The sequence below is a fragment of the Neoarius graeffei genome, chromosome 2, assembly GCF_027579695.1.
Source record: "Neoarius graeffei isolate fNeoGra1 chromosome 2, fNeoGra1.pri, whole genome shotgun sequence".
In the NCBI taxonomy this organism is placed as follows: Eukaryota; Metazoa; Chordata; class Actinopteri; order Siluriformes; family Ariidae; genus Neoarius; species Neoarius graeffei.
In genome coordinates this window covers 52,572,884-52,596,396 of record NC_083570.1, presented here as the reverse complement: position 1 = coordinate 52,596,396, position 23,513 = coordinate 52,572,884, and the positions used below count along the sequence as shown (strand labels likewise).

The window sequence follows — 23,513 nt, the reverse complement described above, 5'->3', positions numbered from 1 at the left end:
GTCCAGGTGGTGCTCTGAAAACAGTGTGGGCTTTATAGATAATTGGGCTAATTTTGAGGGCACTGCTGGCCTGTTAGGGTGAGACGGTATCCATCCCACTCGGGAGGGTGCTGCTCTCATTTCCTGCAGCATAGGTCATAGTCTCAGAACAGGCCTACTTAATTTCTGACAATCCAGAGCCAAGGCCAGGGAGCAGACGAACAGGCTAAACCGACTGTCTGCTAGCTGCACAGAGTCGTCACTCAGGGTCCACTACATCGAAACTGTGTCTGTTCCCCAAGCTCAACAAAAAGGTAGAAATTTTCAAAGAGTTTGTTCCAGTAACCTAATCAATATAAAATTAGATCATACTGACTGTACAGCTGCTGCCAGCACCTTTGATCTAAAGGTGGGGCTATTAAATATTAGATCTCTTACATCTAAAGCGCTAATGGTTAATGAACTCATTACTGATCAGGAGTTTAATGTACTTTGTTTAACTGAAACATGGATTAAGCCAAATGAATATATAACATTAAATGAAGGGAGTCCTCCTGGATACAGTTATATACACCAGCCTCGTCAAACTGGCAGAGGAGGAGGCGTTGCGGTTATTTATAATGATTATCTAGGTGTAACACAAAAACCTGGTTATAAATTTAATACAGTTGAAGTTCTTCATACTCATATAATGTATGTAGCCTCGAAAAATAAGTCTACCCAGTTAATTCCATTGCTTATTATTTGCAGCCCCCAGGGGCCATATTCTGAGTTTCTTTCTGAATTTGCAGATTTTATCTCAGATCTGGTTATTTCCTTAGACAAAGCTTTAGTTATCGGAGATTTTAATATTCACTTCGATAACCCAGAAGACCCTTTAAAAACAGCGTTTGTGTCCATCTTAGATTCAGTAGGGATTAAGCAGAATGTCATAGGACCGACCCATAATGGTGGTCACACCCTTGATCTAATACTAACATTCAGATTAAACGTAGACAATATAGTCATACTTCCACAGTCTGAAGTTATCTCAGATCATTATCTCATCTCATTCAAACTATGTCTAAGTAATAATATATGCACCTCACCACGCTACTGTATTAAACGTACATTCACGTCAACTACTGCACAGAGCTTTATAAATGATCTCCCAGAGCTGTCAACTTTGATTGGGTCACTGTCAGCCCCTGCAGAACTTGATCAGGCAACTGAATGCTTAGAGTCAACATTCCGCCATACCTTAGATAATGTAGCTCTTCTAAAAAAGGAAAATGGTCAGAGACAAAAAATTAGCACCCTGGTATAATGATGACACTCGCACATTAAAACAGACCACTCAAAAATTGGAACGTAAATGGCGTCAAACAAAATTGGTAGTGTTCAAATTAGCGTGGAAGGAGAGCTTCCTGAAGTATAGAAAAGCTCTTAGTGCTGCGAGATCAACATATCTCTCCTCCCTAATAGAAGATAACAAAAATAATCCTAGATTCCTATTTAATACTGTAGCAAAATTAACCAGGAATAAGTCCACTATAGACACATGCACACCTGCAGTATGTAGTAGCAACGACTTCATGAATTTTTTTAATGACAAAATTGAGAATATCCGACAAAAAATTCAAACTACTAATTTAAGGTCAGACAATGAAAGTGACCTTGTAGTTAACTATATAACTATCAGATCATCAGTTAGAATTTTTTACTCCCCTTAAAGAAACTGAATTACTTTCATTAATCTCTGCATCAAAAGCCTCAACTTGCGTACTAGATCCCTTACCTACATGTCTATTCAAACAGATAATACCTGAAGTAATTGAACCGCTTCTAAAAATAATAAATTCTTCTCTTACGATTGGCTATATACCCAAATCCTTTAAACTAGCAGTTATCAAACCCCTGATTAAAAAACCTGACCTTGATCCCTGTCAGCTGTCCAATTATCAACCAATATCAAACCTCCCCTTTATCTCCAAGATCCTTGAAAAAGCTGTGGCACAACAGTTATGCTCATATTTACATAGGAATAACATCCATGAAATGTATCAGCCAGGATTTAGACCTCATCATAGCACAGAGACAGCACTGGTTAAAGTAGTAAACAACCTACTGTTGGCATCTGATCAGGGCTGTATCTCGCTACTTGTGTTGCTTGACCTTAGTGCAGCATTTGATACCACTGATCATTCCATTCTTCTGGATAGACTAGAAAATGTTGTGGGAGTTAAGGGAATGGCCCTCTCCTGGCTCAGGTCTTATTTAACTGATCGTTATCAGTATGTTGATATAAATGGTGATATTTCTAGACATACTGAGGTAAAGTTTGGTGTTCCACAAGGTTCTGTCTTGGGTCCACTGCTTTTTTCTCTATATATGTTACCTCTGGGTGATATTATTCGTAAACATTGTATTAGTTTCCACTGTTATGCTGATGACACACAGTTGTATGTCTCTGCAAAACCTGATGAGAGACACCAGCTTAATAGAATTGAGGAATGTGTAAAGGACATTAGACACTGGATGCTTATTAATTTCCTTCTGCTTAACTCTGACAAGACTGAAGTACTTGTACTAGGACCACATACAGCTAGAAGTAAGTTTTCTGATTCCACAGTGACTCTGGATGGCCTTTCTGTTTCTTCACGTGCAGCAGTAAAAGACCTCGGAGTGATTATTGACCCCAGTCTTTCATTCGAAACTCACATTGATAACATCACCCGGATAGCTTTCTTTCATCTCAGAAATATTGCAAAGATAAGAAATTTAATGTCATTACATGACGCGGAAAAACTAGTCCATGCTTTCGTTACCTCCAGGTTGGATTATTGTAATGCCTTACTGTCTGGATGTTCCAATAAGTGCATAAACAAGCTCCAGTTAGTTCAAAATGCAGCAGCAAGAGTCCTTACTAGAACTAGAAAATATGACCACATCACAGCTGTCTTATCCACACTGCATTGGCTCCCAATCAAATTTCGTATTGATTATAAAATACTACTATTGAGCTTTAAAGCACTAAATGGTCTCACACCACAGTACCTGAGTGAACTTCTGCTCCTCTATGACCCACCACGCCTACTTAGATCAAAAGGTGCAGGCTATCTGCTGGTACCTCATATAGTGAAGGCTACATCAGGGGGCAGAGCCTTTTCTTACAAAGCTCCATAGTTATGGAACAGCCTTCCAAGTAATGTTCGGGAATCAGACACAGTCTCAGCATTTAAGTCTAGGCTGAAAACATATCTATTTAGTCAAGCCTTTTGTTAATGGTGTTTATGAGGTAAAGGTGTAGATCTAGAGGGTCCTCAGACATAGTGTTTTGGTAAACTGGGATGTATGGATGCGGTCAGTCCCCACTCGCTTGCTCACTCGAGTTTGCTGACGGTGTAGTGGCTAGCTGCTTTATGTCCTGGGGCTCCCTCATGTCCTTTTAGTTATGCTGTCATACTGTAGTTAGTTGCCGGAGTCCCTGCTTGTACTCAGTGCAATATGTATACTGTTCCTACTTATTCAGGTGACATTGGGCATACCTAACAACCTGCGTTTCTTCCCCCCCCCCCCAAATCTGTCCCTCTGAGTTACATGGAGTCAACAGGAAATCTTTTGGTGGAGAAGGTGGAGACCTTGACTGGCTATCGTAGCCTGCAGGGAATCGGCCATCAGACATTCTGTCACATGTCCCAGACCTGGTGAAATGTAACTGAATTGTCTTGGCCAGCCCTAAGGGTCCCATCTGCATCCCATCATTGCTGAGGAGTGTGCTCCCATCACCCAATCAAGCATCCAGCCAGAGCAGGTCATGATATTTTTTAACCATATTAACATGCCATTGTTGTGTATTATGCCTGATGTCAAGACTCTCGTCTCTGCGAGCCTACCACACAGATTTAATACTTGTGTCATTTTTAGGGCATACCTAACAACCTGTGTTTTCTCCCCCCCATCTGTCCCTCTGGGTTGCATGTTGGTCCTGGGATTGGGATGCTGGCCTCTTCTGCTCCTCAGACCTGCTTGGTCCATCCTGGTGCCCTGTGTCTGGTCGGGGTTTTGTCGCGTCGCTCCTGTGGAGGGCGGCCCCATGGGGACAGTTGGGGGTTATACCTGGAGGATGCTCTGGACTCTTACAGTAATGCTTTTATGGCTGAGGACTACAGTTGTTTTGCTAACTTTAGGACTGCAGTTGTCATGAACAGTTTTGCACTCAAGTTTCCATCAATGAAGAGTTATAACATCAACGAAACTGTCTTCATGTTAAAACTGTTAATGTTATAGTCATGCTGTCTGTTGTTGCCCAAATGAGGATGGGTTCCCTTTTGAGTCTGGTTCCTCTCAAGGTTTCTTCCTCATGTCGTCTGAGGGAGTTTTTCCTTGCCACCGTCGCCACAGGCTTGCTCATTGGGGATAGATTAGGGACAAAATTAGCTCATGTTTTAAGTCGTTCAAATTCTGTAAAGCTGCTTTGCGACAATGTTTATTGTTAAAAGCGCTATATAAATAAACTTGACTTGACTACACCACCGGAGGCTGAATTATTGGTGCCAGTTACACGCGACTTACAGCAAAGAAGACAGACTCCAAAGGTTGCTCCAAAAACCTAGAATCAAAACTAGATGCTGAAATCTCTCTTATACCTAGACCGGGGTGTCCAAACTGATCCATAAAGGGCCGTGTGGCTGCAGGTTTTCATTCCAGCCATGCAGCAGCACCCTGATTTGGCTTATTCAATCAACTGACACACCCACCCTTTAATCAAGGGTGGGTGTGGCTGCAAGTATTTGACTATGTGAAGACAGTTCAGTTGATTGAATGAGCCAAGTCAGGTGTGCTGCTACATGGCTGGAATGAAAACCTACAGCCACACGGCCCTTTATGGATCAGTTTGGACACCCCTGACCTAGACTAATGAAGCAGTTAAACACCCGTGACTAATCACATATCCCAAACATTATGATCCCTTGAAATGGGGGTGGGGTTGCCACATCTACATTAGAGCAATGTGAAATGCTGTTCTTCACATATCCCAGCTTGTAAGGAAGTTGAGGTCAGAGCGCAGGTCAGCCATGATACAGCACCCCTGTGCTGGCTTGCCTTCTTCCCATCGTGCATCCTGGTGCCATCTGTTCCTCAGGCAAATGATGCACATGCACAGGCTATCCACATGATGTAAAAGGAACATCTGATTCATCAGACCAGGCCACCTTCTTCCATTGCTCCATGGTCCAGTTCTGATGCTCATGTGCCCATTGTAGGTGCTTTTAAAAGTGGACAGGGGTCAGCATAGACACACTGACTGGTGTGTGACTCTGCAACAAGCTGTAATGCATTGTATGTTCTGACATCTTTCTATTAGAGCCAGCATGGACTTTTCAGCAAACTATGCTACAGGAGCTCTCGGATATATATATATATATATATATATATATATATATATATATATATATATATATATCCGATACATCAATATATATCCTATATATTGAAAAAAATTGAAAAAAATCTTTATTTATGAAAATAAAGCTATTTCTCTACATATCCTCCATTTAAGTCTAAACACTTCTGCAAGTGATGTTTCTATTGGGGCGGCACGGTGGTGTAGTGGTTAGCACTGTCGCCTCACAGCAAGAAGGTCCTGGGTTCGAGCCCCGGGGCCGGCGAGGGCCTTTCTGTGTGGAGTTTGCATGTTCTCCCCGTGTCCGCGTGGGTTTCCTCCGGGTGCTCCGGTTTCCCCCACAGTCCAAAGACATGCAGGTTAGGTTAACTGGTGACTCTAAATTGACCGTAGGTGTGAGTGTGAATGGTTGTCTGTGTCTATGTGTCAGCCCTGTGATGACCTGGCGACTTGTCCAGGGTGTACCCCGCCTTTCGCCCGTAGTCAGCTGGGATAGGCTCCAGCCTGCCTGCGACCCTGTAGAAGGATAAAGCGGCTAGAGATAATGAGATGAGATGTTTCTATTGGAGAATTCTTTTGAATTCCTTTTGAAATTATAACATCTGTCTTAGAACTTTTTGACTATCTGTAGCCGCTTATCCTGTTCTACAGGGTCACAGGCAAGCTGGAGCCTATCCCAGCTGACTACGGGCGAGAGGCAGGGTACACCCTGGACAAGTTGCCAGGTCATCGCAGGGCTGACACATAGAGACAAACAACCATTCACACTCACATTCACACCTACGGTCAATTTAGAGTCACCAGTTAACCTAACCTGCATGTCTTTGGACTGTGGGGGAAACCAGAGCACCCGGAGGAAACCCACGCGGACACGGGGAGAACATGCAAACTCCGCACAGAAAGGCCCTCGCCGGCCACGGGGCTCAAACCCGGACCTTCTTGCTGTGAGGCGACAGCGCTAACCACTACACCACCGTGCCGCCCCACACGTTCAACATCACACATTTGCTTATACTTGCTAATAGAGACCTAGAAATAGTATAGATTCTAGAATATTCAAGATATTGGACATTTACTTTCTTTGTTTTAAATGTTTCAAAATGTTTAACTCTTCTATTTATTTCCAACTTTAAAAAGAAAAAAAAAATCTCAATTTGATCTCAGACTTGTGGTTTCTACTGTGTGTGTGTATGTGTGTTTGTACACATTGCAGGAGGAGGAAGATGAAACCTCACCTCACCTCTAACATCTTATTAAAAGAAAAACACTAAAGGTAATTTTGAGCAACATTATTAATATATAGTATATCTTCAGATCACATGTGGCACACCCTACCTAATACATTTAGTTAATCAATACATCTTACTTTTTGTAAAAGTACTAAAAGTAATTATGTAAGTTTATTTGGCACTGTCGAGCCAAACAAAACATTATTTTTCTATTACTAGATCTCAATAAAACAGTACTAATTGTGTTTACAGTGTAAAGTGCTGTCACAAGATGGCGGCTGCCACTCAGACAGTGATGTGTTTCACAAAACGGAGCAAAATATTTAATGCAGGATTTTCTATTTCATCTATTTAAAAATTGAACACTCGTTCTGAAATTAGGTTATCTTATGTTAATTAAATTTATTAAGGTTTAATACTACACTCAAAACGACGCTCAACTGATCAGAATTCAAAATGGCGGACAGTTATGGTGACAACATCCATCCATTATCTGTAGCCGCTTTATCCTGTTCTACAGGGTCGCAGGCAAGCTGGAGCCTATCCCAGCTCACTATGGGCAAGAGGCGGGGTACACCCTGGACAAGTCGCCAGGTCATCGCAGGGCTGACACATAGAGACAAACAACCATTCACACTCACATTCACACCTACGGTCAATTTAGAGCTACCAATTAGCCTAACCTGCATGTCTTTGGACTGTGGGGGAAACCGGAGCACCCGGAGGAAACCCACGCGGACACAGGGAGAACATGCAAACTCCGCACAGAAAGGCCCTCACCGGCTGCTGGGCTCGAACCCAGGACCTTCTTGCTGTGAGGCGACAGTAACCACTACACCACCGTGCTGCCCCCATATACGTATACATGCTCTGACATTGTCATACGAAATTTTTGCAAAGGTGTTTGCATTGCTCGAGCCAATAGGGAGAGAGATGAGACCTCAGAGATATACTTGAACAGGCCAAGTTTTAAACTTATTTGTTATCATTTCTATTTTCTCTCATCTCTTGTTGTTCTTCCCCTCATTTCTTCAGTGTGCTTTGCTATTTATTTGTCCTTTAAAATAATTACAAGGCATTTTTGGTCTTCTTTATTTTATTTTATTTTTTCAAATAATCCACATACGATTGAAAATTAGATTGAGTTTCTTAAATCACAAATAAAAAATGAAATTACTTCTGACAATTGAGTCACTTGTCTTGCCCTTATGTTTTTCAGTTTCAAGCGTGTTATGATAAAATGTTCACTTCTCTCTGCTAACTTAAGTAGTCCATATAAATCTATTCCCAATATGTGTCATTTATTCTGGAATGTTGGATAGGGTGATGATAAAGCATGTGCATGTCTCTGGAGCAGGTATACGAATCTGAGTAGTTGTAAAATGTTTAGAGTTGGCCTGTTTTAATGTTTATAAGATTTTTTGATGCCTCTGGGCCGTGTAGAAGTATCTGGATTCAGATGAAGCCTCTCCTGGTATCTGGAGCTCGGCTCCCACCTGGCCTCAGCAAATGCCAGCCAAAGGGAAGCCCAATACATGGTTCATGACCTGGAGATGGGCCAATGGAGTCAGAGTGGGGGCATGGCAGGATGCTCTAGGGAATAGTAGGTGGGGGCATGGCAGGATGCTCTGGGGAATAGTAGGTGGGGGCATGGCAGGATGCCCTGGGGAATAGTAGGTCTCTAACTGTACTTTTGTCCGGTAATGCCAGGCAGGAGGCAATGAAATGGTAGAGGAGCCATGTGTACTGGAGCAATAGGATAAAGTGAGGAAATTGAAAAAGGGTAATGCCTCGCTCCGGATCTGTTCAGTGCCTTCTTTTGCTTAAATCTCTTTTTGTAAAGCTGTGAATTTTAAATAACAGAGAAGTATTAGTGAAGATCAAACTAAATGGCATTTTAGTTTAAAAATCATTTTACACCGTAGCATGTTCAGTTTCCTCACCTCTTTCCAGTCTGTATCTCTGTGTTCAGTACCAGTTTGACTCTTCTCTAAACAAAGAAAAAAAAAATTCAGCCATTCTTATGAATTTATAAAATCACAAAAAAATTAACCGGAGCAATTCAAAGCAGAACGTGTCGAGGGAAAAATGACCGGTGTTAGGCCAGTATAGGACGGTTCATAGAGTTAAAACACAGAGAAAGCGAACGAGCACAGTTGTCTATTATACGTTCTGTGCCATCATGGAGTTACGAGTATGGTGTTCAAAATGTGACACAATAACCTATGCAAGTATGTTGAGACATTTGTATGGTAGTGTATTCACTGCTTACAAATTATATTTACACAGCAAAAAATTACTGAATTTGAGGAGAAAAAAAACTGAATTTGAGGAGAAAATTTCTTAATATTAGTGAATTTATCTTGCTGCATGGACAGATTTTTACTTGATAAGACATCTTAGAATAAGTTGGTTGCAATCTAGAACTAGGTTTAATAATCTCAGAATTGGTGTTTTGTATTCTTCTAATAGGAAATGCTAGATCGTTTCAACTATTTTCAAGATATTTTCACTTGCTAAGATATTTTTTGCAGTGTACATAGATTTTTTTTTGTTGTATGTGATAAACAGTGTTAATGTAGCACTAGTAGTGTTGGGTACTGCGGAGTACTGATCCATGAGCATTTGTTTACAATGAGGGTGAGAAGAGAGGGCAAGCCCAGTGGTCCATGGTCTGGTTCTCCGAAAAAAAGTGATAGATTGAATAAACAACATACAGTGGGGCAAAAAAGTATTTAGTCAGTCACCAATTGTGCAAGTTCTCCCACTTAAAAAGATGAGAGGCCTGTAATATTCATCATAGGTATACCTCAACTATGAGAGACAAAATGAGAAAAAAAAATCCAGAAAATCACACTGTCTGATTTTTAAAGAATTTATTTGCAAATTATGGTGGAAAATAAGTATTTGGTCAATAACAAAAGTTCATCTCAATACTTTGTTATATACCCTTTGTTGGCAATGACAGAGGTCAAACGTTTTCTGTCAGTCTTCACAAGATTTTCACACACTGTTGCTGGTATTTTGGCCCATTCCTCCATGCAGATCTCCTCTAGAGCAGTGATGTTTTGGGGCTGTCGCTGGGCAACACGGACTTTCAACTCCCTCCAAAGATTTTCTATGGGGTTGAGATCTGGAGACTGGCTAGGCCACTCCAGGACCTTGAAATGCTTCTTACGAAGCCACTCCTTCGTTGCCTGGGCGGTGTGTTTGGGATCATTGTCATGCTGAAAGACCCAGCCACGTTTCATCTTCAATGCCCTTGCTGATGGAAGGAGGTTTTCACTCAAAATCTCACGATACATGGCCCCATTCATTCTTTTCTTTACACAGATCAGTCGTCCTGGTCCCTTTGCAGAAAAACAGCCCCAAAGCATGATGTTTCCACCCCCATGCTTCACAGTAGGTATGGTGTTCTTTGGATGCAACTCAGCATTCTTTCTCCTCCAAACACGACAAGTTGAGTTTTTACCAAAAAGTTCTATTTTGGTTTCATCTGACCATATGACATTCTCCCAATTCTCTTCTGGATCATCCAAATGCTCTCCAGCAAACTTCAGACGGGCCTGGACATGTACTGGCTTAAGCAGGGGGACACGTCTGGTACTGCAGGATTTGAGTCCCTGGTGGCGTAGTGTGTTACTGATGGTAGCCTTTGTTACTTTGGTCCCAGCTCTCTGCAGTTCATTCACTAGGTCCCCCCGTGTGGTTCTGGGATTTTTGCTCACCGTTCTTGTGATCATTTTGACTCCACAGGGTGAGATCTTGTGTGGAGCCCCAGATCAAGGGAGATTATCAGTGGTCTTGTATGTCTTCCATTTTCTAATAATTGCTCCCACAGTTGATTTCTTCACACCAAGCTGCTTACCTATTGCAGATTCAGTCTTCCCAGCCTGGTGCAGGTTTACAATTTTGTTTCTGGTGTCCTTTGACAGCTCTTTGGTCTTGGCCATAGTGGAGTTTGGAGTGTGACTGTTTGAGGTTGTGGACTGGTGTCTTTTATACTGATAACGAGTTCAAACAGGTGCCATTAATACAGGTAACAAGTGGAGGACAGAGGAGCATCTTAAAGAAGAAGTTACAGGTCTGTGAGAGCCAGAAATCTTGCTTGTTTGTAGGTGACCAAATACTTATTTTACAGAGGAATTTACCAATTAATTCATTAAAAATCCTACAATGTGATTTCCTGGATTCTTTCCCCCCATTCTGTCTCTCATAGTTGAAGTGTACCTATGATGAAAATTACAGGCCTCTCTCATCTTTTTAAGTGGGAGAACTTGCACAATTGGTGGCTGACTAAATACTTTTTTGCCCCACTGTATATGACATGGGGACTTTGAGGTGTAATTTTAGCCAGAAATAGAGCTCTAAAGTTGGCTAAAATACCTGTTTTCCAGTTCCTCACCATAGAGCTCTTTTTAAGAGTCATAATGTGGCCATTTAGAGTCAGGTCGGACTTGGAGTCTGCTATTGGTAACATTGTAATCCAGTACTACCTGCCGCAATAACGGGTGGTCGGCGTCTAAAGCGGCTCCCCCACCAGTCCTGTACTGGTGAGGAGGGTGGCATGTCACCCAGCAGGACGAAAAACGATACCTGTCAAAGGGCAGATGAGCTCCTTGTGAGCCAACGGCCAACATGCACACTCTCTCCGCACTGCCTTGTGCGTTAGCTCCGGGAGGAGCGAAGGCTAAAGGAGTAAACCCTGTTAGAAAATCTACATCTTGCAGGACTTGCTGGATGTCTCGGTTTACCCTGCCTCCACATAAAGTTCTTCAGGACTAAAGAAGAGTGTTTGACCTAGGGCAAGCGTGCACTCTTTCATTTTTGCCCAGGCTTATGGGCCGAAGGTATGGTGTGATGGTCGTTGTTGATCTCAAATCTGGTGTCTAGGATTACTTCGGCAGCTAACCATACAACCACGTAGCCCTATTTAGGAGTGGCCTACATGCCCCAATCTGGGGAGGGCGCTAGAAAAGGTGCGCTAAAAATGCCGACGCCAGACCATATACTCCTGAACCAATTTATTCTCGTAATACTCGACTAACACTTGCGACCTGGAACGTTAGGACTACACAAATAGGACTTGATTCAGACCCTCTGGACCCTGACCTACAAAAGATGGTTGTGATTTCCAAAGAACTGACTAGACTAAACATCGATATTGCGGCACTCACTGAGACACGGATCACCGATCAGGGTACCATGCGGGAGGATGACTTCACTTTCTACTGGTGTGGGAAACCATCAGATGAGCATAGGCTACACAGTGTTGGTTTTACTATCAACAACAAAATCCTCCACTCTTGTGTAACATCACCTGTCGGTCACTCGGAAAGACTAATGCAACTGAGCATTGCCTGTGCAGGCAACACAATCCACCTCATATCAGCATATGCTCCAACACTCACATCTCCTGCTGAGACTAAGGATACATTCTATGAGCAGCTATCATCTATCTTATCATCAATTCCATGATCAGACAGTCTGTTCATCCTAGGCGACTTTAATGCACATGTGGGTGCTGACAATTCAGCCTGGGAATGTGTCCTTGGCCCACACGGTATCGGGAAAATGAATGAAAATGGTCAATGTCTCTTAGAGCTCTGCTGTGACCATTCTCTTTGCCTCTCAAATTCATTCTTTGTGGGTGGCACTCGCAGCAAAGTCACATGGCAACATCCTTGCTCAAAGCACTGGCACCAACTGGATCATATACTCTGAGATATGTGTGCCACTTTCATAGCATGCACAGTGCAGAATGTGACACAAACCATATCCTTGTTCGTTGTAGAACCTCATTCATCCCAAAAAAGTTCACAGAGCACGACCTGCACCAAAACCTAGGCTGAACATACCAGCTCTTAAACAGTCTAACTGTCGTGACAAGTATCAATCATATTTGAGGACTCTCACTGAAGCCTCGGATACTGTTTCCATGGATTCTCCAGCATCCCAATGGAATGCTCTTAGTAGTGCAGTGACATCTAGTGCAGAGACTGCCCTTGGCACTATTCATCGTAAACAACCAGACTGGTTTGCGACCTTTGCTGACATCCTCTATCCTGCCATTGAAGAAAAGAAGAAAGCCCGATTGCTGTACTATGTGATTCCATCTCGTGCAAATGCTGACCACCCAAAACATGTGAGGGCAAATGTTTAACATTTATCTTGAAAATGCTTTCATCAATACTGGCTGGACCTCTCCTCCTGTATCCAAAAGTGTGCAGACTCTGGAAATCTTCAAGGTTTCTACAGTGGCATCGTGAACTCCATAGCATCATCATCTTATGCTGGAACTCTGGCTCTGTCCCAAAAGAATGGTGTGACGCAAAAATCAGAACACTTTATAAAAACAAAGGTGACAGAAGAGATTGCAATAACTATCGTGCCATCTCCCTTCTCGCTGTCGCTGGTAAGGTGCTCGCCAGTGTTGTTTTGCAATGTCTAGTCTGCCTCGCCGATCGCATTCTTCCAGAGAGTCAGTGTGGGTTCAGGTCAGGACACTCCACCATAGACATGGTTTTCACTCTCCGACAATCGCAAGAAAAAGCAGTCACACAGAACCGCCCCTTGGTGATGGCCTTTATTGACCTCACCAAAGCTTTTGACCTTGTGAATAGAACCACGCTCTTCACCATCCTCCAGATCATCGGTTGTCCTCCTACACTTCTCTCAGTCATCCATTCTTTTTATGATGGGATGCAAGCAACCGTCACCTTTGATGACTGTTTCTGACCCCTTTGTTCTACAGAATGGTGTAAAGCAGGGCTGTGTGTTGGCCCCCACCCTTTTTGGTATATTTTTCTCAGTTTTGCTGAGACATGCGTTTCCTGATCCACCTGGCATCTCGCTGTGTACCAGATCGGATGGCTCGCTGTTCAATCTTGCAAGACTAAGGGCAAAAACAAAGACTCGTACTCTCCTGATTCGTGAACTTTTGTTTGCAGATGATGCAGTTTTTCTTGCTCACTCTCAGGATGATTTGCAGTCACTGTTTGACTCATTTGCCTCTGCTTGCACATCATTTGGTGTAACGATTAGTATCACAAAGACCAAAGTGATGTATCAGGGCCTTCCATTACCACCAGTCATTACAATGAACAGCCAGCCTCTGGAAACTGTGGATCAATTTTGTTATGTTGGATCGACTGTCTCCAACCCACCGTGCCTTGAGGTTGAGATTAACAAGCATATTGGAAAGGCCGCCTTTACTTTTGGTGGTCTCAATGATCGTGTCTGGGTCAACAAGAAGATCTCCCTCAGTACCAAGGTCAAGGTGTATGAGGCTTGTGTTCTCTCTGTTCTACTTTATGGAAGCGAAACTTGGTCAACATATGCCAGCCAAGAGAGACGACTCAACTCTTTCCACCTGAGATGTCTGCATAAAATCACAAATGTAAGCTGGCAAAATAAAATGCATGATGTCAGAATACTTGAAATGTGTGACTCAATTAACTTATACACCATAAAGCGGAAGCGTCGCTTGCGTTGGCTGGGTCATGTGTATCGGATGGAGGACTAGCGAATTCCAAAATCAGTTCTCTACGGTGAACTAACTGATGCCAAATGCTCCATAGGTCACCCTATGCTCCATTTCAAAGATGTCGTAAAGCGTGATTTGAAAGACTTCAACATTGTACCAGCTAATTGGGAAGTCACTGCAGCTGATAGACATGCCTGGAGGTCAGCTCTATATGATGGTGCAACAGCATCATCCAGAAACTTTGAAGAGCTCTATCACTGCCAGCACCTGACCAGAATGAGACGGCAGCAGCGCCTACAATACGTCTAAAGCCTGTAAACTCTATCATCAAGTTTTTGATGTAAAGGCCAACAATGTGGCCATTGTGATCCAGAGCTATTGGTCACTTCACAAGTGCAGACGATTCCCATTTTGGTAATGGCACAGACTCTCCACAAAAGATAATGATCACATGACCAGTGCTCTCTCTCTCTCTATAGTTTAACTCTATAGGAGTGCCTGCGTAATGTGTTGATACCTTCGAAGTCACGGTGCAGGAGGTGTTTCCAGAGTAAGGCATCATGTGTAGCGGAGTGCAAGTCTCTGCATACTTCAGACAGCATTAGGAGCGAGGACACGTCCAGCAGTCGCATGATCCTTTGCAGCAGCTCAGGGGGCAGTGCAGCCAAACCAAACAGTGCAGGCAGACCCAGTGCTGCAGAGGTAGGGATGGACACGGACACAGACACACACACACACACCATGTATATGTGGATATCAAACTTCTATAACAAGTATGCAAAGGGATAGAACAGTGAAAGGAGAGCTGGCACTGATTTAAGGATATACCTTCTCTAGCTGTTGCAATGAGTGGGTAAGCCAACTGTTCCTTAAAAACGCGAGACAGTTTCTGCAAGTCTCTGTAGGCCACTCCAGCATTTCCACCTATGAAGTCAAAGCCACTTTTATCCACCAGACAAATAATTAACAGCAAATGTATTTTCAGGCTACATGGAAACAAACAAGTGTACAACATTTCCAAGACACATTACATCCCATATATCATATAACTGTACATAACATGGACAACAGGTACAAATAATGGAGTCTGACGGCAGAGGGGATTCAACTATATTGCATATACGAAGTACTTTTATATTCTATATTATTATAATGTTCAGACATTAAACATGTCATACAAAAAAAGACAATTAAAGCACTTTACAGTGGAGTTATGCTTGTCATAATTTAACAACTGATATTAAGATATCTTCATATCAGTCTTAATATCATCTTAATATGATCTTAATATCTTAGTGTCGTATTCTGTACCTGCCCACTCCTTAGTCACATACGTGTCCAGTTTCAGTACCAGTTTCTGTGAACACTCTACTGCACTGCTCATCTTCAGAGTGGCTGTGGGAAAAATAATCATTGACAACCCCATCAGCTGCAGCTACAAAGAATATTCACACGTAGGTAATGGCAGCAACATGTGTACCATTGATGACAAGTGTTTCGGCTATTGGCACAGCAACCACCTGGGCCAGGCTGTTCTCACAGAGTGGATGAGAGTACTGCAGTCTGTAGAGACCCGCCACCGCACGCCAGCCACTGGGCATCTTTCCGGCTCTGACATCACAACCCTGCACACGTCACACACAATAAATCCAAGTGATACATTCGAGGCAAATTATACAATCCTCCAGAGCTGGGAGAATTTCTGTGGTAAAAAGTAGACCATCTTGTTCAGCCATTTCTGAAAACATTCAGAAGACAAATTAAAGAGGAACTGAATAAAATCAATCTTGTATTCATGAATTCTGAGGGTAAGAATGAATTGCAAAGCTGCTAATTTAGCTGTTGTGTCCCGGAAGGTGTTTCTTAATGTCTAGAATAGTAATCACGTTTCTTTTGCTCAATACTGAGTCAGGGACAATATAGTATATTGAATTTGGACTTTTTACCAGTTTGTCAATAAACAATTTTATTTCACACTGTACATTATGTACTGTACAGCCAACCTCATATTTTTTGAACCGTTGCACCACAGGGTGGCGTAACACACTTGAAGGAAAGCGATATCTGCCCTCTTCCTCATACGTGAGCTCAGATATACCCATCCCACCCTGTGATTGACAGGGGAGACAGAGTATGCCCTCCCACCCAGACAGCATGACCAGTTTTGCTCCTTTGACTCCTGTCCCTGGATGACTGTGGCATCGTCCAGATTAGGACTTGCGATCTCCTGACAAAAGGACAAATGCTTTTTCTGTTGCACCACTTGGGACCTGCTCTTGAAAGCCAAATATGAACATGGACTGAAGATACAGTATTTACATACGATACAGCTTCTCGCTACCTCCTTGCCGTATGCTGATTTTATACATTTCCTCATTGTAACACTAAAATTAAAGAGAAATATGTTGGACTCAATAAAACAAACAATCTGCTCAGTTACTGTAGACTGCAAAAAAATAATTTAGGCGTGTCATAAATACTCAACCCATCACCAAGCTTCCTTTGTTGGTGAAAACTGACAGTTTGTATTTCAAGTTGAGTTCAGTGTCATTAAAAAAGTAATATATAATTACATACTGAATGTATCGCGCAAAAGTCTGAGACACCTTATTTTTTAAAAATACTAATTTTCTCTTAAATTTATGTTTATCCATCCATCCTCACTTGCTGGAGCATATCCCAGCTGACTATGGGCAAGGGGCCGGCTACACCCTGAACAAGTCGGCAGATCATTGCAGGGCCAACACACAGAGACAAACACTCACAGTCAATTTAGAGCCACCAATTAGCCTAACCTGCATGTCTTTGGGTGAAACCGGAGCACCCGGAGGAAACCCACACAGACATGGGGAGAACATGCAAACTCCGCACAGAAAGGCCCTCACCGGCCACGGGGCTTGAACACAGAACCTTGTTGCTGTGAGGCGACAGTGCTAACCACTACACCACCGTGCCACCCGATTTATATTTATGACTTCTGCATTATTGGGTCAGTTACATTATGTGTGATTTCTGACCTGTGGCACGAAGCCGGCCTCCAGCAGAAACACATGTGCTGCTAACAGCAGGCAGTCTGAGGCGCTGGTGCACTGAGCGTCTTGGTACAGTGTCTCTAAAGAGTGAGGGACCTTCCCATCCTCTGCTTCACAGCACAGCATGGGCTCAGGGATGTAGATGCCGACTGTCTCCTCTTTATCTTCACCTCTCTCCATATCTGTCTCCTCTGTCTCAGGATCACACACACTCTTTCTGCTCTCGGAGCTGCTACTGGCACCTGACTGGAGGAAAAAAATCACCAGCAGCTTTAGAAGAATGCTAAATATATTCTTATTTATTATAACATGGGATGAGTCACAGCCTGAAACTTAATACACACAAAAAAGGGAAACCTTATAACTGGCTTCTTAGAAAGAGAAACAGAAGCACCTACAGAAGCTTCACTGATTTCACTGTCATTTCAGTAACATTCACTTTCCTGACACTGCTTGTGAAGTTTCTAATAGAGAGCAGCACTCTTTAGCTCTATTTAAGAAACTACGGATATTGAAAATGCATGATGTTCCTATATCCAGAATGCTTTTCTCATGTCCCAGTTTCACCACAACTGTCTGACAGTAGTTTTTCCTTATTTTTTTTCAGAAGACCTCATCAGTTCACTATTATGGTAATAGATTAGCAATGAAGTCATCTTTGTATCTTCCTAAAGTTCGGACAAATTTTGGCAAATTTAATATTCGATTTTTAGGCCCCCAAATTTGCAGTGAAATTGATGAAAACTGGAAATCTTACAATTTTACTTTAAATCAAAAGTAGCATCATTTTTGCTTTACTGAGTTCTTTTTGCTTTTCTGTGCTGTAATTTTTTTGTCTAACTTTTTTTTGTTGTTTTGTTCTCGTCTGTAACCTTACTTTTTGATTTTGTCTGTTTGTTGTTGATGTTTTTTTCCCAACCTGCCTTCTGCCAAAGTTTTGTTTAATATATATTGTTTAATAAAATAGGTCACAGGACGAATGTGAAGAAGAGTCATGACATGAATGTGTGAGAATAATTTGTGCAATGGGTTAAATAAATTGTTTAATTGTATTATTGTTTAATAATAACTTTTTTTCTTATTTGTAAATGCCACCCAGCTTAGTTTAGCCTGCTGGTTATTCTTGGTAGCGTATACCTAATAAAATATTATTGTCATATTTGTAATACTGTTAGTAGGTATGAAATAAAGGCTTACTATTAAATCCTCCCATCATCAACTCCACCATGAGTCTCAGCAAACACTGTCAACATCTAATCAACAGCATAGAACCATAGCTGTGCTATAGCAGGGTTTCCCCTAAAGCATTATAACGTAGCAGCCCCGCTACACTTAATTTATTGACCGATACACTTAGTGACATGCCGCTACCCATTAAACCGCTGCCGGGACAATTACAATTTAGGCCGGCAATATAAAGCTAGAATCAACATGCATGTGTTTTGTAGCCTTTGAGCAGGCAATCAATACAGTCCATGCAAGCCCATGGCCCTGAACTTGACCTAAGTTCACAGCTGATGTCAGAGAAGAGTACTCCATGATGATTGGCCGAGTGTGTGCAGTATCCTGTGTTGACTGGATGAGCGATGCGCAATTAATATTCACAGGTAACTTATGGGGTGGCACGGTGGTGTAGTGGTTAGTGCTGTCGCCTCACAGCAAGAAGGTCCTGGGTTCGAGCCCCGTGGCCGGCGAGGGCCTTTCTATGCGGAGTTTGCATATTGTCCGCGTGGGTTTCTTCCGGGTGCTCTGGTTTCCCCCACAGTCCAAAGACATACAGGTTAGGTTAACTGGTGACTCTAAATTGCCGTAGGTGTGAATGGTTGTCTGTGTCTATGTGTCAGCCCTGTGATGACCTGGTGACTTGTCCAGGGTGTACCCTGCCTTTTGCCCGTAGTCAGCTGGGATAGGCTCCAGCTTGCCTGCGACCCTGTAGAACAGGATAAAGCGGCTACAGATAATGAGATGAGATGAGGTAACTTATGCAAAAATGGCAGAGCCTTCAAGCCAGGTACAAGTGAGCAAAACACAGACGGGTCTCAGCTTAAATACAGAGTTTTTCACAAAGTCATACTGCAAAAAACAACTCCACAACGGTGGCAGACCATAGTTGTGAGACTGCGACGGCCAGTTCATTGCATGCTGCCGACCAGCTCAAGTCGGACAGTGAGACTACTTAGTCATCTGCACTATTGCCAAAATTTAATGATCAGTATTTTGAACAACTCGTGTCATGTTGCATCACCATTCACTTTGATGTGAAATAAACTGCAGTCTCCTTTGGAACAGTACACTGCTTGTGAGATTCAAGTGGGTATTGTATTGACTTTGTTTTGGGTTTTTTTTTCTGTTTATAGGGTGGGAATTCAGTAAAATTATAAGTAAAATATAACTTTTCCCCCCTAACATGTTGAACGGGTAAAAAGACAGCTCGAGATGTCACCAGGAGCCACGAAATGAACCCGTAATTTCAAAAATTTCTGGGAGAGCATACCCCCAGACCCCCCTAGCTTACACACTGCCTGTGGTGGTATGCTCTTTGCACCTCGCTGCACTCGGGGGGCCACTCACTACTCTTTACAGTTTTTCTCGGGGAAACCCTGAATAGGTTTGCATTTAAGCGAAAGAAAAACACAGATTTTGACATGGACTAAAAGCAGGACTGTGCACATTTTATCAGTAATGCGTTGTCACATTTCAAGTAGGGATGTGCGATATGACAAAAAAATATTATAGCACAATAGTTGAGGACATCATATGTATCATAATACATAATATATAATGGAACAGTAGTGTAAAATAAAAATCTGTCAAAAAGAAAAAAGAAAAACTACAATAATAATGATTAAGTAGTTAGCAAAAAAAATACATAAAATCAACTGCTTCTCTTCAGTTCCTAATTATTTATAACATTTCTTTTAAAAAAAAGATATCACAGTATTGATACAATATCATTATCTTAATCTAGCATACATCTCAGCACTCGCCTCCTGTGTACCTGATCCAGTGTGACTCTGCAGTGTGTTCTGCTGAACAGCTGAAATGTTGTGTCTGGTGAGAGGAAGGTGATGGTGAGGAAGATGAATCAGAATCAGAATCAGAAGCCAAGTATGTTTTCACATACAAGGAATTTGCTTGGGTGATTGGTGCTTGAACATTTAAGATAGAAGAATAAAAAAGAGAACAGTAGATAAATAGAATAGAATAATAGAATGAAAAAATAAAAATAATCTAAAATATACAAATTTGAAAAGTGGATATATTTAAGGGGTATGTGCATGGGTTGTTTTGAAGTCCAAGCTGTAAACCATGTCCTGGAATGTGCAAAATAGGTCACAGGATGAAGATGAAGAAGAGTCATGACATGAATGTGTGAGAAGAAGAGAATATGTGCAATGGGTTAAATAAATAGCCAAGCTGTACAGTGTGTGCCAGAATGTACAATAAAAGTTCACATAATGAAAATGTATGACATGGCCATGAAATGTGCAAAATTGCAGTTCAGAGACGAAGTGCATTAATGTCACAGATTGAAGTGTGAGGTTAGAGTCAGTGGGGGTCTCTGACCTTATTGATGAGGCTAGCTGCAGTGGGGAAAATGCTGGCCTTATGGCGTGAGGTTTTGGTTCAAATGAATCACAACCTCCTACCGGGGGCAGTGATTCAAAAAATTTGTGTCTGGGGTGAGAGGGGATGGCCACGATCTCTTCTTAGGGTCCTGGACTCGTACAGGTCCTGAAGAGATGGAAGGTTGCAGCCAATCCTCCTCAGGCTGGTTGACAAAATACGGACAGGTCATGGAGTACGGATTACAGAAATATAATAAAAAAGGACACAAAATACAGAGTGGTTATGGATTTTAATCCGGATGCAAATAATTTACAGATTAGTCATCGACGTTTCAGTATATTACGGATTAGTTACAGATTTCCTATGGATGATGTATCACGGGGGCAGCACAGTGGTGTAGTGGTTAGTGCTGTCGCCTCACAGCAAGAAGGTCCGGGTTCGAGCCCAGTGGCCGGCGAGGGCCTTTCTGTGTGGAGTTTGCATGTTCTCCCCGTGTCTGCGTGGGTTTCCTCCGGGTGCTCCGGTTTCCCCCACAGTCCAAAGACATGCAGGTTAGGTTAACTGGTGACTCTAAATTGAGCGTAGGTGTGAACGTGAGTGTGAATGGTTGTCTGTGTCTATGTGTCAGCCCTGTGATGACCTGGCGACTTGTCCAGGGTGTACCCCGCCTTTCGCCCGTAGTCAGCTGGGATAAGCTCCAGCTTGCCTGCAGAACAGGATAAAGCGGCTAGAGATAATGAGATGAGATGAGATGAGATGATGTATCACAGATAAAACAAATTAAGAAGTCTAAAACAATTAAATGTTTGGACTGCCGAAGTTCATAATGAAAATATCTTACCTGCATTTTATGTTTAGTTTATTCATTTACTATTGATATTTCATGGAAAATGTTACATTACGGGGCAGCATGGCAGTGTAGTGGTTAGCACAGTCGCCTCACAGCAAGAAGGTTCTGGGTTTGAGCCCAGTGGCCAATGGGGGCCTTTCTGTGTGGAGTTTGCATGTTCTCCCCGTAGCTGCATGGGTTTCCTCCGGGTGCTCTGGTTTCCCCCACAGTCCAAAGACATGCAGTTTAGGTTAATTGGTGGCTCTAAATTGACCGTAGATGTGAATGGTTGTTTGTCTCTGTGTGTCAGCCCTGCCGGCAACTCGTCCAGGGTGTACCCCGCCTCTCACCCATAGTCAACTGGGATTGGCTCCAGCTTGCCAAGTCATCAGTCCATCAAGTCATCAGTCCATCAGTCTCCCACCTGTAGGCAGACTCATCCTCATCAGAGACAAGTCCAATGAAGGTGGTGTCATCTGCAAACTTTAGGAGCTTGATGGACTGATGACTTGAGGTGCAGCTGTTCGTGTATAGGGAGAAGAGTACAGGAGAAAGGACACAGCCTTGGGGGATCCAGTGCTGATGGTTCAGGAGTCAGAGACTTTTTTCCCCAGCTTCACATGCTGCTTCCTTACTGCAGAAAATGGTATCTTAGCAAGTGAAAATATCTTGAAAATAGTTGAAACAATCTAACATTTCCTGTTAGAAAAATATAAGACACCAATTCTGAGATTAATAAACTTTGTTCTAGATTGCAACGACTTATTCTAAGATGTCTTATCAAGTAAAAATATCTGTCCATGCAGCAAGATAATTTCACTCGTATTAAGTAATTTTATACTCAAATTCAGTTTTCAATTTTTTGCAGTGCTGTCAGAGAGGAAGTCAGTGATCCACCTGCCGGTGGAGTCAGGCACACTCAGCTGGGAGAGCTTGTCCTGCAGAAGAGCCTGGATGATTGTGTTGAAGGCCAAACTAAAATCCACAAACAGGATCCTAGCCTAAGCTCCTGGGGAGTCCAGATGCTGGAGAATGAAATGAAGAGCCATGTTGACAGTATCGTCTGCATATCTGTTGCGTTTGTAGGTGAACTGTATGGAGCCCAGGAGTGGGTCAGTGATGGCTTTAAGGTGGTAAAACACAAGGCGCTCAAGGGATTTCATAACCACAGAAGTCATGGCGAAGGGTCTGTAGTCATTTTATCCTGTGATCCTTGGCTTTTTGGGGACTGGGATAATGGTGGAGGCCTTGAAGCAGGCTGGCACATGGCATGTCTCCAGTGAGGTGTCGAAGATGTCTGTGATCACTGGAGACAGCTGATCAGCACAGTGCTTCAGGGTAAATGGTGAGACAGAGTCAGGACCTACTGCTTTGTGGGGGTTCAGCTTCTTAAAGAGCTTGTTGTCCAGAATGGAGAGAGTTGAAGCTGTGGTAGTGGGTGGATGGGCCTCCAGGGCAAGAGGTTGTAGAGATGCCCCAGCAGCAGTCTGTAGGGGTGGTGGGCAGGAGCTGGAGTGTGGAGTCATGGGGGATGATATCAGGACAGTCCTACTATCTTTCAAAGCAACAGTAGAACTCATTCAGTTGGTTGGCCAGGTGCAAGTCGTTAACAGAGTGGGGGGCTTAAGGTTTGTAGTTAGTAAACTGTGTGAGCCCTTTCCAGACAGACAGAGTCCTTGTCTGAGAACTGGCATTGGATTTTCTCAGAGTACAGTCATTTATCTTCTCTCACTGCCTTGATAAACCTGTTCCAAGACTCTTTAAAACTGTTCCTGTCCCCACTTCTGTACGCTTCTTCTTTTTGCAACTTTAGTTGTCTAAGCTTATCTGTGATCGTGTCGAGTCTACTATTGATCCAAGTCGAGTCTGAGAATAATGCCACTTTTCCACTACAAACGCGGCTGAGTCGGGCTGAGCCGTGCCGTGCTGAGTCGGGCTGAGCGGGGCTGTTGGAGTTGCATTTCGACTACAACCGCGCTGAACCGTGCTGGCTGGAAGTGGG

At 42.8% G+C, this 23,513-nt stretch overlaps 1 pseudogene; it reads right to left on the bottom strand.

The window, feature by feature from the left end:
• Positions 1-8,049: 8,049 nt before the first annotated feature.
• Positions 8,050-23,037, bottom strand: LOC132869578 (F-box only protein 7-like; annotated as a pseudogene).
• Between the last annotated feature and the right edge of the window lie 476 nt (positions 23,038-23,513).